Source organism: Humulus lupulus, chromosome 3 (assembly GCF_963169125.1).
Source record: "Humulus lupulus chromosome 3, drHumLupu1.1, whole genome shotgun sequence".
NCBI classification, from domain to species: domain Eukaryota; kingdom Viridiplantae; phylum Streptophyta; class Magnoliopsida; order Rosales; family Cannabaceae; genus Humulus; species Humulus lupulus.
Window position 1 is genome coordinate 225,658,709 of NC_084795.1, and position 16,212 is coordinate 225,674,920.

At 32.6% G+C, this 16,212-nt stretch overlaps 1 non-coding gene across 1 annotated transcript; it reads right to left on the minus strand.

The window, feature by feature from the left end:
- Nucleotides 1-11,665: 11,665 nt before the first annotated feature.
- LOC133828206 (small nucleolar RNA R71) lies at nucleotides 11,666-11,772 on the minus strand. Its single transcript, XR_009890839.1, has one exon. It is a non-coding gene; the product is annotated as a small nucleolar RNA R71 (small nucleolar RNA).
- Nucleotides 11,773-16,212: the final 4,440 nt, after the last annotated feature.

A 16,212-nucleotide genomic window follows, 5' to 3' on the forward strand; every position in this document is an offset into this window, starting at 1 on the left:
TTATGAGTGATAATATTTTGTTAATGATATTATTTAAATATTTTGACTTGTTCGTTATAAAATTACCCTACGGTTTAGCCCATACTTACATCTTGGAGATTTAGTAGTGTAATTGATTTGGAGTATTAACCATAGATATGAAACCTATAGCTTTTGTATGAGAGGTGAAAAGATGACTCCCTTAATAACTTAGTCTAAAAGGGTAAATGATTGAGCGCTCATTTCTGTGATTAAGCTCATAGATTTATCATTTACAATGGACTTAGTGGGAGTTAAGGATAAAATACTAATGATGCGTGAAACAGTAATTTGCACTCGGCTCATTAGTAAGCCATCGATAGATGATTGACTGACTTCAATGGTTATAACAATGGATAATATATTTGTGGTTTGGAAAATATGTTCTATGAATTGAAGAGTTCAATTCCGAATCTAAAGTGGAGTTATGAAGAATCAATAAATTGTGAGATAATTTATTTAATAAATAAACTCACGACAATTTATTGTAGCTTGTATTCATGGATCCATGGTCCCCATGTCATCTATTATCAAATCAAGTTTAACAATCTCAAGAAATTGATTTAATTATAATTAGAAATATCAATTGACTCGGTCAATTTAGTGATATTTACATGTAATAAGAATTTGGGAATAAAATAGAATCTTTGGGCAAATTTATTAATATTGATAAATTGGTGTCAATATAAATAAATAATATTAAATCAAGTTTCAAATTATAATTAGTTAATTTGAATAACGATTTATTTATTTATTTAAAATATTAATAAATAAAAAGATTTTGAATTTAGGCCCAATTTGGATTTAAATTCAAACAAAGAGAATGGACCAAAGTCCATTTGTGGGAGTCCGAGGCTTTGATTAGTTGTTTATTATTTTAATTAATTTAAATTTAAATAAAGCCCATTAAGTTGCCTATACAAGGAATGTGATGTCTAGAGTATCATAAGTTAGTCTCTATTGATTCAATGGGTAAGTGAAAACCTAGACAGTCTAATTCCCTTCTATGTCGCTCATTCTCTTATTCTTCCCTCTCTAATTCTATCTCATGTGTAGAGAACTTACCCACTCTTTGTTAGACTTGGTTTAGATATAGACTTGAAAGACTTTGGCATAATTTAAGCGGTTTATATTCTTAGCAATACATTGCTATCACCACGAATCAAAAGGAAGGAGCCAATATTCTGCTGCATATTCGTAAGTTTCTATATCTTTGTGTTTGTTTTAATTTACGAATTTGATCTTCATATATATATATATATATATATATGTCATGCTATTCTATGTTTCCATTATTTTTTTGGAAAAATAATAGGAAACATGCATCTAGATTTAAATTCTAAGATCCTACACTTTTTACCTTTGCCTTTTCTTTTTTTAAGAACATTCAAACTTTTTCAAGCTATTTCAAAGTAATTTGAGACAAATTCCAGGCTTTTAAAGCAATTTCCACGCGATTTCTTCAACACTCTTCACACCAAGTAAGTTTTTGATAAACTTTCTTCTAGTTTTTGACAATTCTTTCATGTTATTGCCATGATTCCTTATCTTTGTAACTGTCGTTTTGAAGTTCTTGAGAAACCTGACTTTTTTCTGTACAAAAATATGTATGATTCTGGGTTTAAAAGGATTTTTTAGGTAGTGTTTAGGCATATAGAGACATTAGAAAGAGTATATTAGGTTGGTTATTACGACTGATTTTGGGCCTAAAATTGAAGTATAATTTTGATTTTGGGATTCAGAAAAATTTGGGTTTTTCCCGCCTATTATGAAGGTGAGAAGTTCATTTTCACTTTTTGATCTTTTTCTTCATCTGCTTGTAGATTTCAATCTATTTGTCTTTAAATACTGCTGGCCGAATAACAGCTTAACTTTTATCATTGAGTAGTATTAATTTTCTTCTTAGTCTTACTTATTATGTTGGTCGTAGATTCTCACTTACTCCTTTTTCTTTGTAGCGCACCAATTTTTTTTTTAGTTTAAGTAATTTTGTTTTTTATTTTGTTTTTAATTGTTAAGTGTTAAAAATTTATTTGTAATTTTTTGAATTGTTTGGCAGGAATTATGTGAATTGAATTTGTTAGTAAGTGAGTTTTGATTGTATGCACACATGAGCTATTTGGTGTGTGCATGTGCATGGTTGCATGGTGAGCATGCAATAGTATTTTCTACACTTAATTTCCTTCTATTTTATTTATTTAAGAAATTAAAGAATTAAAAAAATAAAAGAAAGGGAAATAGAAGGGATGGGCATGTAAGAGTGGGAAAAAGGAGATTTCATTTCCTTTATGGTGCTCCATCACATGAATTTAGGGGAAGGAATCAAGGGGAAGTTAGGATCTTAATTGGGGAACTTCCTTTTCTTTCTCCTAGTTATAGTGGTCGGTCAAGGAGGGCTTATTATAGGTGAGGATGGGAGTGTGAGAAGCCCTAGTGGCTGTCGATTTCTACAGAGAGAAGGAGAAGAGAAGAACATGAAGGAGGAGAGAAGGAGAGAAAGAAAGAAGAAGAAAGAAGGAGAAGGGAAGGGATTCAAAATCCCTAGGTGTAGGTACTCAAGTTATGGTTTTTCTTTTCTTTTATTCTCTTATTCTTCTTGAATCTGAAGTAATGGTGTTTTTCATTTCTTTTGTTCTTGTTGGGGTTCGAATGCTATAGGTGCTAACAAAGGAGAATCAACCTTGTGAGATTGATTACTATCAAAGGAGGTAGTTGAGCCCTAGCCTTGTTTTGATTTGATGGTTGTTTGCTATTTTGATTTTTCAAGTTTTTATATATGTGTGAATGTTTGTTCCCCATGTAGTTATATTTTATCAAATCCATGGAAACATGATAAGGATTTTGATTATGGGTTTGGATGGATGATTTTTGTTTAATGCCTATGGGATTCGACCTAGGGTGATTAAAAAAGATTGTGTGTATAGTTGATTTTATTATTGATTCTTTTGAATTTATCTTGATATTGGAAGCATGATCCTTGTGGGGATCCTATGTTTATGTTACCATAGTATTTTGATTTTAACGATCTATTGGAAAATATGTAAAGATGATAATTGATGCATGCTAGGGTTTGAATGTTGGAATTGTTGATTGTGGGCTATGAAGGTTTCGGCCTAGGGAGGTTTTATAGCATGCTTGATTCATTTTTATGATTTAATGTCATTTGTAATCTTAGAAACATGATAAGTTGTTTGTAAGATTTTAAATGGGTATAAGTTCCTTTAAAAATGTTAAATTGATTTTGTGAGTAAAGGGGTTAGGTTCTTGATGTTTGGATAGTTTTGCTTTTTGGAAAAACTTGAATGGTAGAAACATGTTAGGTGTTATATTTAAAACATGATTAAAAGTGTATTTTTCTTTTATTTATGCTTGCTGATTTTTATTGTCTTAGGGTGGTAATGGTAAAAGAATATTTTTAGAATGCACATATGATGCCTTAAAGTGGTGTTTGATTTTATGTAAACAAAAGGCATATTATTTCACATGTTAATGGTGTTTTTATCAAATTAAATACATGCAGATTTTATACATTCTATGAAGAAAATATAGTTTTAAATTCACGTGTGTGCTTTTAATTTAATAAAAATAGTTGCTGGAATTTTTAGTTAATAGTAAGAAAAGCCTTATAAATGAGATAAATAAAACTAGGCATCAAATATACTAATTTATAAGTATGTATATGATAAGTGTGATATTTTTATGATTTAAATATGTATTTTCACACTTAAGTATATATGAAGTTTTTTTTTTTTAATTTGTGAAAAAGAATGAACTCAAATTTATGGTTTAAACAAATAAATTAGTTTGCTGGAATTTTGGTTCATTAAGAAAAAAATGATATTTTATTTAAGATAAGTAAGTCCTACACTTCAATAAATTAAGCCTTAAATTTTATATATGAAAATATAATTTTTTCACACTTTATTTATGAATTTTCACATTTATAAACATGGAGTTTTTTTTTAGACAAGTAAAATTATATTCTAAGAGAAAGCAAGAAATTCATTTAGTCATTATAAGTAACCACAAATTTTTTCACAACCTTTAAAATGCTATTTAAATAATAAATGGTATTATTATTTCATGAGAAATTAAAAAGGCTAAATGAATTATTTTATAAAGTAAATATTTTGTATTAAAGTTTTAAATAACAAATGTGTGATTAAAAAAATAATTTAGTGGTCAAGAAATTGGCTTGCTAATTTTTTTTTAAAGGGGAATGAGATAAAACAAATAGAAAAGTATTGATTTGAACGTTGATTTTTAAGAACACTCCCACGTATGCATGTTGCATGCAATTGCATTTTTACGTTCAAATAAATGCATATTGTTCAAACATATGACTTTTACTTTGTAACCATGAAGGATTAATAGGTAGAATTAACATTATTCTTTTATGATTTTATGTGAAATTATTGTATGTTTGCAATTGTAGTGCAACTTGTGCCACGTGTGCATGGTCCATGCACACGTGGGGTATGTATGTTGGGCATGGGTATTCTTACGTGATTCTAAGAGACGAACGTTTGATTATGATTATAGGCTCGTTGTGAAGTTTTCACATTTCACTTTTCTTGGACCTGAGGTAAGGAAGTGAGATGGAATTTTCTATGTTTATGCTATGAAATGGTAAGACTTGTGTGTTACAAGAAATAATGTGCCATGAAAATGAAGTTGCTATGTTTTGATGATAAACCAAGTGATATGGAAAAGTAGAATTCTATTTTGATATGTTATGAAAAGTATGATGCAACATGCATTTTCTATGTTTTGATGTGAACTAGATTACATGTGTTTGTATGATGAATGAAAAGAAAAGGTTCCTAGTGTGTTGAACACAATGCAACAAAGGAGTTACTAAGGATATGATGGAACTCAAAGGGCGGACGCGCCGATATTATTCAAGGACCTGAGATCATTTTTACCTCATAGAAGAGATTTTATCAGACCATGTTATACTGGTTAACTCAAGATGTGACATGGACAACAGAGGTACCATGATCACAAAGAGTATGCTTATGATGTATGAATGTGATGTATGACTATGACTTCGTTAACGTTCATGAAATATGAGCATGATGATGTTATGTTCTGCCCTGTTTTATTTTACATGTCCTTCTTGTGTTTTTCTTTGATATTGTTGTATTGTTGTACTTCCTTACTGAGCTTTTAGCTCACCTTCTTATTTTCCCCCCTTTCAGATAAACAATAAGATTTCTCTCTGGCATGCATTGTGATGTAGGAAGTTCTGACGTCTGAGTATGTATGACGTGGGGGGTTCCTATGATCTAACAAATGATAAATTTGAGCGTCGAGATTTAATGGAAACTATATCATGAATTTTTAGTTTTAATTACATTAGTGGGACTTAAACATTTATTTCATTTTTCTAACATTGCATAAGAATACTTTATTTTTATTTTTAACTATTGGGCCCAAACTTGTATGTTCTATTCAAGGCCCCACTGAGTTATTCCTTTAAGTGGTATTTTTTTCTATTATCTATGAGATAAGTGATATTTTTATAAAGTAATAGATTAGGGCGCTTAACATTCTTCTCAGATATTCATGTACGATTATTAAGGAAGTGAGAGGCCAATAGACAAAGATCTTCTAGCCTTACTGTTCGAATACACTGAGCAACCTGGCTTGCCTATTTCCCAATTTCCACCACAACCAAATCCATTGACCAGGTTTCCCATACCGAATCCACCGACAAAATCTTCTAGACAAAACCTTCTTCTAGCCGACCTAGAGTTAGGCCCCAAAGACCCAAACCATAACCCAACGAAGTAAAAAGACCCCTGATCCTCACATTCACTAATACAAATATAGACTTTCTCTGCGCTTTTTTTCAACCTTAAATAAAAAGCGCAGAGAAAAGGTTTGAATGATTCTGAAATATCACATTTAATACCCGCTTAAAGAAATATACTATGATATTGCGTTTTTTTTTTTTTAAAAAAAAGGAAGTGTAAGGTTTTAAGTTAGGGATGTCCGCGACTATTTTTTTTTTTTTTAAATTGTATTTTCTCTACAGTTCTTTCAAAATACCTGCAGAGAAAATCCTCCACCCTTGTAAACTCGAACCCGACCCTTCATTTCCTCACTTCTGCCATTTTCACAGTCGCACCAAACGGAGGAAACCCTTCTTCCACAGCCACGGTAAGCCCCATTTCACCATTTTTAAGTATTTTTTATCATTTTCTTCCACATTAATGATTTAAATCATGTAAATATACATAATATTGATTTATTTTGAAGTTTTAGGGAAAAAATGAAGAAATATTGAGTGGTTTTAATGGGGTTTTAATGTATGTTTATAGGGTGGTTTTCAAGCCTTTTTTTTTAACGTTTTTGAACATTTGTTGAGGATCAGAAGACGTTTTCATTGTTCAAAACATGTATTGATCACTTAAACTTGACATTTTTTTTTAATATTTCGGTGTTTGGGATTTTTTTATATTATTTGCCTAATGTATTTTCTTTAATAATGTTAATATTAATTATTTAAATTGTATGCTTTTTTACATAATTTTTTATATTATTTACATAATGATTTTTTAAAACATTATTTTTGTTAATATTTTAGGAAACAACTTACCATATTTACTAATCATTGTATAAACTTTTATTGTAGGAAATACTTGTTTGAATTTAAAGTGTGTTGAAATTGTTGAAGATTAATTTCGAAGGTGAGTAATAATTACTACTTAATTTTTTATTTGTCTTTTTGATATTTACAAACTATTATTAGAGGAGTTTGGATATATTAAATATTCATCCGTCGTGAAGTAGGTTCTGAAATAAAATTGTGTGCTGCAGAGATAATAGAAGGTTGAGAACATGTGTGTCTTAGTGAAGTAGGTTATGTGAATTCAGTGTGATGTGGTGGTTTATGCACGAAATTATGCATGTTGATTGTTGTGTTTTGTTTGAATTGAATTTATAGGTAGTAATAATTTGGGATATACTATAGAAACAAAGGAAACTCTGCCCAATTTTTTTAAGATTAATATATTGATTGACCATGTTTTATAGGTTAATATATGTAATAATTACTATTGTTTATATTGAAATTGTAAATACATATGAATTTTGGATATGTTATAAAAATTGAGGAAACCCTGCCCATTTTATTTCAGAATTTATTAATTGAACATATTTTTGTTTAATTCTAATATGAATTTTCTTTTCAATACTGACTTAGGAATTAGGTAGATATTATCATTATGAATAAATCATGGATTCTTGACAATAGAGAAATACAACAATTTCAAGACGGATTCAACCAATTTTTAGAATTTTTCCAAACAAATTGTAGTGATCCGGAAAGAATTCCTTGTCCATGTATAGATTGTGGTAATTGATCAAAATGAAATATTACCATGATAAAAAATCATGTATTTTGTTGGGGATTTGATACAAGTTATCGTACAAAGTATTAGCATGGTGAATCATTGAAAAATAATAATCCCTATCCATTCGGGAGGCGAGGGGTTGATGATTTGGGTTATAGTGATTTTGATGATCATCCTATGCACTACAACAATGTAAGGATTTTATTACTTTATTTGGGAGACATTAAAAGTTTACAATGTCTCCCACTAGGGGAGACATCGTAGGTGGAGCCATTGTAAGTGCACATCCCACGTCTCCCACTGGGAGAGGTGAAAGACATGTCACGTCTCCTTGTGGGAGACATTGAAAGGTGTCCAAAAATGTGGACTTTCAATGTCTCTCACTCGGAGACGTGGGATGAAATTGCAAATCTTCATTAATGAAAATTTAGATTGTTTTACAAGATAAGCAATATTTGTTAGACATATGCAAAATTAACAAATATCGCACTATATATGAAGAAAGCGGTAAAAATTAAGGAAATTTAACAATGAGGTTGGTAACTTTGGATTATCACTAACACATCTTCCGCCCATTCTTGTCGCAGCTCATCAATTTATGCCTCTGTATATGGCGTATTTGTTAGCTGCAAAAAAATATATTAATTAATTATTTGATTACATTTATATATATGGTTTCAAAAATAATTTTGTAAATTTTAATTAATAATATCGTTCTCAAGTAATGTCATGGACTCACTTGTTCAATAAAATCCTTCAACATCCTCATTATGTAGTATCCACATGCCACATTGTCTGCTTGGTGTGGACACCAATTATTTAAAAGTATGAGTAATTCATTATTAAATTGACATTTAGTAAAAAAAATGCATACATATTATTCTACTTAATAATTATAAAAATTCAATAATTTAAGTTTCAATTACTTACGTGAGGTTGCTTAATATGTAGATTACCAGGGATCTCGACATTAGGAAGATTCATAGAAAAAAAAAGTTTGAAAGTGTTGACGATCATTGATACAATCTCCTCACAATTGTTCAGATCTAAGTTCAACAGATCACAACAATAAGCATGATATGCATATGGTGCCAATATAACCAACATTCAATGTTCACTACATAAGAAAAACAAACAAATTATAACTCAAATGGAAAACAAAGAAAGTATTGATGTGGGTCGGACAAATGACAAAGTTTTAAACTTACCTATGGTTCCAAGGGACAAGCATAACTTGTTCTCTTGATTTTACTTCATTGCATCGTCTGAACAAATTTTGAACACGGTCTTCGAATGAACTCCCTTGAGTGGCTACAATATTAGGATTGACAAATTAAAACTTATTTTGGCGACATTGTTGTACCACATATCTGTAAATGAACCTAATAAAAAAAATAAGAAAATATAATTAGAAAAAAAATGTTATCTGAATGAATAAATCAAATTAGAAACTTAAATGAAACAAACTTTGTGAGATATATACCTCATGTACCAGACAAAAACTGCTTGTCCAATCTTCTCCTTTTGAGCAAATTGAAGTATGTAATCCTTGCATATAGTGAGACATATCCTGATCAAAAACTTCATACTCTATACTTGGATTGACACACACGCCATCACCCCACTGAGATATGACATTGTGTAATTGTTCCAATGGAGTGTGTGACACTTGTGTTGGAGGAGTTTGTGATCGTCTTCTTTCTCGTGGTTGTTGTGTTGACGAAACTTTTGGTTGTTGTGATCTGGTCCTACTTGTAGAAGGAGGTTGTATACAATAATATCAAAAATTAAAAAAAATACAAACAAATTAATATACAATAGTAAAGATATTTATGTAAAAATATGGCATCACCTCATGATATATATTTTCAGATATAATGACCAAATCCTTAGGCCAATCTATTGGTGTCCCAATGGCTTGAGGAACTATGTACATATCCAAATCAGGATATGCAAAAGGGAGAGGAGTCGTTGGCTTAAGAACGCTAGTAATTATAACTTGGTAGTTGTTGCCTGCCTCTCTTTCAATGAGTTTACATGATGCAACAACATTTGAAAGTGAATCAACGACTAATTTGCATGCTCGACCCTATGCAAGAAACAAGTTATATCAAATGAGCATGTTGAAACAATAAAGAAATCTATTTGGTTTTGGAATATTATGGTATGTTTAATTACCTCTTGCAAAAGCAGTTGTAGTGTAATAATTTGATCTTCCGCATGAGGCATGATGAGTCAGTTCTTAGCAGAGTTTTTAACCTGTGTTTTGGGTAAGTTTGAGTCATTTTTGTGGAATGTTATGCGGTATTATGCTTGTTTTGGTATGTTTGCAGGAAATAGAATAAGGAAACGTGGAGTTGGGGAAATGAATGAAAAATCATAACAATTTGGGGAAATTTATGCGAAAAGTTGACAAGAAGTCAATTGAGGATTCATTTGCAGAGAGACTTGTTCATTTTGGAGCTTTGGAATAAGATTTTGGGTCAATAAGAAGGGATGTGGCGCTTACATGAAGAGCTGCAGCGCAAGGGAAAAACTGAGAGAGCCATTTTCTGGAATTTTCAAGGGTCGCGATGCATGGGAGAAGGGCAGCGGTGCTTGCTGGAGTCAGAGAGCATGTTTTCAAAAATTCAGAGAGGCGCGCCGCAGCGCTTAAATGCCAAGGCCGCGGTGCGTGTATATTTTTCGTGGCTATCAAAAGGGTGAAATCATCATTTACTTGGACAAAACATTTTAGGGTTTCTATTTAAATACTTTTGTTAGAGTTAATTAGGGATATTCATTAATTTTTTATGTGGAGAAATTACTAGAGACTTGGGAGAACATTGAAGATCTGAGAGTTTGATTTCTTGATCTCTTCTTTATTTCTCTATTCTTGAGTTTATGTTTATGTTTATATTTAATTTGATTGATTCCATTATGTTTGTTTTGAACTAATCTTGTTATTAGGGTGTTAATGGGTTCTTCTTGAAGCTTTTGATTCCTTAATGCAATTTTTCTGAATTTCTTTCTCCTACTGTGAATTATTTATCTTATGCTTAATGCTTGTGAATGATTGATCACCATTTACATGTTTATATGATTTTAACCTATGCTCTGAAAAGGGAAGGCTAATTATGATATAGGTAGATAATCATAATTTTTTGTTAGACGAAAGTACTTCTATGAATTGTGTAGTTTAGGGATTACGTGTTTAAAGCCTGCAATATGTTGATTTACCATAGAGATGTAGGAAATAATATGTTGCAAAGAATTATAGATCCTAGCAAGAGTATAATATATAGTTGTCATCTGCTATCACAATAGAATTAAGAAATATTGAAAATTGGTTAGAAATCATAAGTGGATGGTTGATGAAACTAAAGCCCTAACTTTTACATCCATTGAATTAAATCATATTTTTATCTCTGAATTTCTCTAGTGCTTAATAGTTTCCTTAATTTTAGTAATAATTATTTTACTCATAATTCTGAAACTATTATTTAAAACAATTAGAATTAGAACTTAATTATTGGTAATTAATATCAGTCTTCGTGGGATCGACACTTTACTTATCGTATATTACTTGATTTGACCACGTATACTTGCATGTTATTTTTAAATAAACCAAGCTTTTGGCGCCGTTGTGGGGGACTATTTTTTATTAATATCAATAAAGTTAATTTTTGTTCTAATTTGATTTGTTTATTTTTTTTTTGTTTAACATTTATTCGGATCAAGGTTTATTGTGTTCTAGAAATTTTTTGTATATGCGAAGCAATAGACAAAAGGAGATTATACAAATAGATCAGGAAGTTGAAAGAACGTGCAGACAGAACTGAAAAATAAAAAGGAAATTGGAATTCACCATTGCTGACAATTTGGGAAACAGTACTAATAATGGTCAAGGGGCTCCAAAAATTCCAAGGGAGCAAGGACCAAGAACTTTGAGAGATTACGTACTTCCTACTGTTACAGGAGTGCATTCATGCATTAGACCTCCAACAATTTCTGCCAACAATTTTGAGATTAAGCCTGCAATCCTTCAGATGGTTCAGTCAACTGTTCAATTTGGAGGTATGCCAACGGAGGACCCCAATTTACACATAGCTAATTTTCTAGAGTTATGTGCAACGTTCAAGATGAATGGGGTGAGTGATGATGCTATAAGACTGAGGTTATTCCCATTTTCACTAAGGGGCAGGGAGAAAAGTTGGCTGATATCTTTATAGGCGAATTCTATCACTACATGGGAGGAGTTAGCTCAAAAATTCCTTGCCAAGTTTTTTCCTCCAGCAAAGGCTGCAAAACTAAGGGGAGAAATTAATAATTTTTATTAGTTGGATGGAGAGTCACTGTTTGATTCTTGGGAGCAATTTAAGGAGTTGTTAAGGAAATGTCCACACCATGGAATAGAAAAGTGGATATTGGTGCATAATTTTTACAATGGGTTGAATGGAACAACGAGAACAATTATAGATGCCGCAACAGGAGGAGCTTTATGAGTAAAAGTGCTAATGAGGCATATGAGCTATTAGAGGAGATAGCAATGAATAATTATCAATGGCCAACTGAAAGGGGACAACCAAAGAAGGTGGATGGAATGATGGAATTGGATGCTATATCCATGCTTACAGCTCAAGTAGCGGCCTTGACAAAGCAATTACAAAAGACTACTCTCCCATCTCAAGCTATGCAAGTTCAAAACCTTTGTGAAGTGTGTGGTACAAACCATCCACCCAACCAATGCCCTGCTATAGATATGAATAACATGCCCATGGAAGAAGTACAAGCTATAGGAAATTACCAAAGACAACCTAATAACCCCAATTCCATGACCTATACCCCAGCTTGGAAGAATCATCCTAATTTTTCCTGGTCTAACAACCAAAACACTCTACAACCTTATCCTCCACCTCAGCCACCATATCAACCTGCCCAAAATAGGCCACCATATCCACATCAATATGCACACCAAAATCCTTCACTTGGCTATTATCAACCACAAAATAGACCACCTCACCAAATGCAAATGAAACCAACTGAAACCCAACCTGTTGTACTTAACCAATTCATGACTGAAACCAGGGCATCCATAAGAAGTTCGGAGACTCAAATAGGGCAATTGGCTACTTTAATGACTAATAGAGCTCAAGGAAATTTGCCTAGCACTACAGAAGTTAATCCTAAAGAACAGTGCAAAGCTATTACTTTGAGGAGTGGAACGAGGTATGAGGGGCGAAAGAAGAATTAGTCAGAAGAAGAAAAAGGTCAGAAGCGAAATACTCAAGGTAAAGAAGAAAAGAAGTGTAATGATGAAAATGTTACTGAAGACCTTAAGAAAGAAGAGGAGATTCCACCTGTGAGTATTGATCAGCATGTTAGAATTCCATACCCACAAAGACTTCGTAAGCATAATTTAGATAAACACCTTGCAAAGTTTTTAGAGGTGTTCAAGAAGCTACATATTAATATACCGTTCGCAGAAGCATTAGAGCAGATGCCCAACTATGTAAAGTTTATGAAGGAGATTCTCTCTAATAAGGGAAAGATGGGTGACTACGAAATAGTGGCGTTAACGGAAGAATGTAGTGCGATTTTGCAAAGGAAAATTCCTCAAAAGTTACGAGATCCTGGGAGTTTTACTATTCCATGCACGATTGGGGAGTTTGAATGTAAGCATGCACTTTGTGATTTGGGGGCAAGTATTAATTTAATGCCTTTGTCAGTATTCGGTAGACTTGGTTTGGGGGAAGCTAGGCCAACCACAGTAACATTACAGCTGGCTAATAGATCTGTGAAGCATCCAGATGGTATTATAGAAGATGTATTGGTAAAGGTGGATAAGTTTATATTTCCAGCTAATTTTATAGTTCTTGATATGGAGGAGGATGAGAATGTTCTTATTATTTTGGGGAAACCATTCTTAGCAACTGGGCAAGCATTGATAGATGTGCAAAAAGGAGAGTTAAATCTGAGAGTTCAAGGGCAAGAAGTAGTATTTAATGTTTTTAAGGCTATGAATGTGGTATAAGAAGTAGTAGGAAGAAAAACATTAAGTGAGGATCCTCTTGAAATAAGTCTTACAGTTGATGATGTAGATGGTGAGGAAAATGAAGAAGCGATGAGTTATTTGAAGTGGATAAAATCATCTGAGCCGTGGAAGCATAAGAAGTTTGAAGAATTGGGTGATGGACCAGAAAGACCATTACCATCGATTCTGAAGCCACCTGTTTTAGAATTGAAAGTTTTACTGGACCATCTCCATTATGCTTATCTTGGGGAAAAAGAGACTCTTCCAGTTATAGTTTCATCATTTCTTTCAAAAGTAGAGGAGGAGAAGTTGTTGAGGGTGTTAAGAGCTCATAAAACTGCTATAGGGTGGACTCTGGCTGATATAAGAGGAATTACCCCATCGACAGTTATGCATAGAATTCTCATGGAAGATGAGGCGAGACCGACTATTGATGCTCAACGAAGACTTAATCCAACAATGAAAGAAGTGGTGAGGAAAGATATTTTGAAATGGTTAGATGCTGGAGTGATTTACCCTATCTCTGATAGTGCTTGGGTGAGTCCAGTGCAAGTAGTACCCAAAAAGGGTGGTATGACTGGGGTGAAGAATGAAAGTAATGAACTGATTCCAACAAGGACTGTGACGGGTTGTAGGATATGTATAGATTATCGAAATATGAATAAGGCAACTAGGAAAGATCATTTTCCTTTGCCTTTTGTTGATCAGATGTTGGATAGGTTGGCGGAGCATAACTATTATTGTTTTTTAGATGGGTATTCAGGCTATCACCAGATCGTAATTGCACCGGAGGATCAAGAGAAGACAAAGTTTACATGTCCTTATGGGACTTTTGCTTTTAGAAGGATGCCACTCAGGTTATCTAATGCACCAGCCAAGTTTCAACGGTGTATGATGGCAATATTTTCTGATATGGTTGAGAAGGGGATTGAAATTTTTATGGATGATTTTTCGGTTTATGGGTCCTCTTTTGACACGTGTTTGACTAATTTGGAGCAAGTGTAGCAAGATTATGGGATATTATTTGGTTGTTGGATTGAAGTGGAAATTTAGTGAGCATAAATAAATTCAATTACATGTTACTTGTTAATCATGATTTTGAGAGCTGTTATTTTTGTTGTTTAATTGAATGGAATAAATGTTTCAACTGAAATTCTGGATTAAAAGTTGAGTTCCTTGAAGATTATATAAGTGATTTGTTTGTCATAGCTTGAGGCTTAGTATTGTTGTTGGCTTGATTCATGTGTGTGTGTGTGTGTTGTGTTTTTGTCATTAGTTGAGTTGTTTGTTTTGGTTTCCTCGAGGACGAGTAAAAGTCAAGTTTGGGGGAATTTGATGAGTAAGTTTTTAGCATAGTTTTTAACCTGTGTTTAGGGTAAGTTTGAGTCATTTTGGTGGAATGTTATGCAGTACTATGCTTGTGTTTGGTATGTTTGCAGGAAATAGAATAAGGAAACGTGGAGTTGGGGAAATGAATGAAAAATCATAACAATTTGGGGAAATTTATGCTAAAAGTTGACAAGAAGACAGTTGAGGATTCATTTGCAGAGAGACTAGTTCATTTTGGAGCTTTGGAATAAGTTTTTGGGTCAATAAGAAGGGCTGCGGCACTTACATGAAGAGCTACAGCGCAAGGGAAAAATAGAGAGAGCCATTTTCTGGAATTTTCAAGGGCCGTGGTGCATGGGAGAAGGGCCGCAGCGCTTGCTGGAGTCAGAGAGCGTGCTTTCGCAAATTCGGAGAGGTGCGCCGCGGCGCTTAAATGCTAGGGCCGCGGTGTGTGTATTTTTTCGTGGCTATCAGAAGGGCAAAATCGTCATTTACTTGGAAAAAAACATTTTAGGGTTTCTATTTAAATACGTTTTTAAGAGTTAATTAGGGATATTCATTAATTTTTGATGTGGAGAAATTACTAGAGACTTAGGAGAACATTGAAGATCTGAGAGTTTGATTTCTTGATCTCTTCTTTATTTCTCTATTCTTGAGTTTATGTTTATATTTAATTTGATTGATTCCATTATGTTTGTTTTGAACTAATCTTGTTATTAAGGTGTTAGTGTATTCCATTATGCAATTTTTCTGAATTTCTTTCACCTACTATGAATTATTTATCTTATGCTTAATGCTTGTGAATGATTGATCACCATTTACATGTTTATATGATTTTAACCTATGCTCTGAAAAGAGAAGGCTAATTATGCTATAGGTAGATAATCATAATTTTATATTAGACGAAAGTACTTCTATTAATTGTGTAGTTTAGGGATTACGTGTTTAAAGCCTGCAATATGTTGATTTACCACAGAGATGTAGGAAATAATATGTTGTAGAGAATAATAGATCCTAGCAAGACTATAATATATAGTTGTAATCTGCTATCACAATAGAATTAAGAAATATTGAGAATTGGTTAGAAATCATAAGTGGATGGTTGATGAAACTAAAGCCCTAACTTTTACATCCATTGAATTAAATCATATTTTTATCTATGAATTTCTCTAGTGCTTAATAGTTTCCTTAATTTTAGTAATAATTATTTTACTCATAATTATGAAATTATTATTTAAATCAATTAGCATTAGAAATTAATTAATGGTAACTAATATCAGTCTTCGTGGGATCGACACTTTACTTATCGTATATTACTTGATTTGACCACGTATACTTGTGTGTTAATTTTAAATAGATCAAGGCACTAGTAGGTCAGGAGTATAGTAGGACGCATGTGCTGGTGGCATTGGTGGGTCTGTCACATAGTAGGATGGTGGCGCTGGTGGGACTCCAATGTTGGATCCCGACCTGCTCTGTTGGGCCATGAGT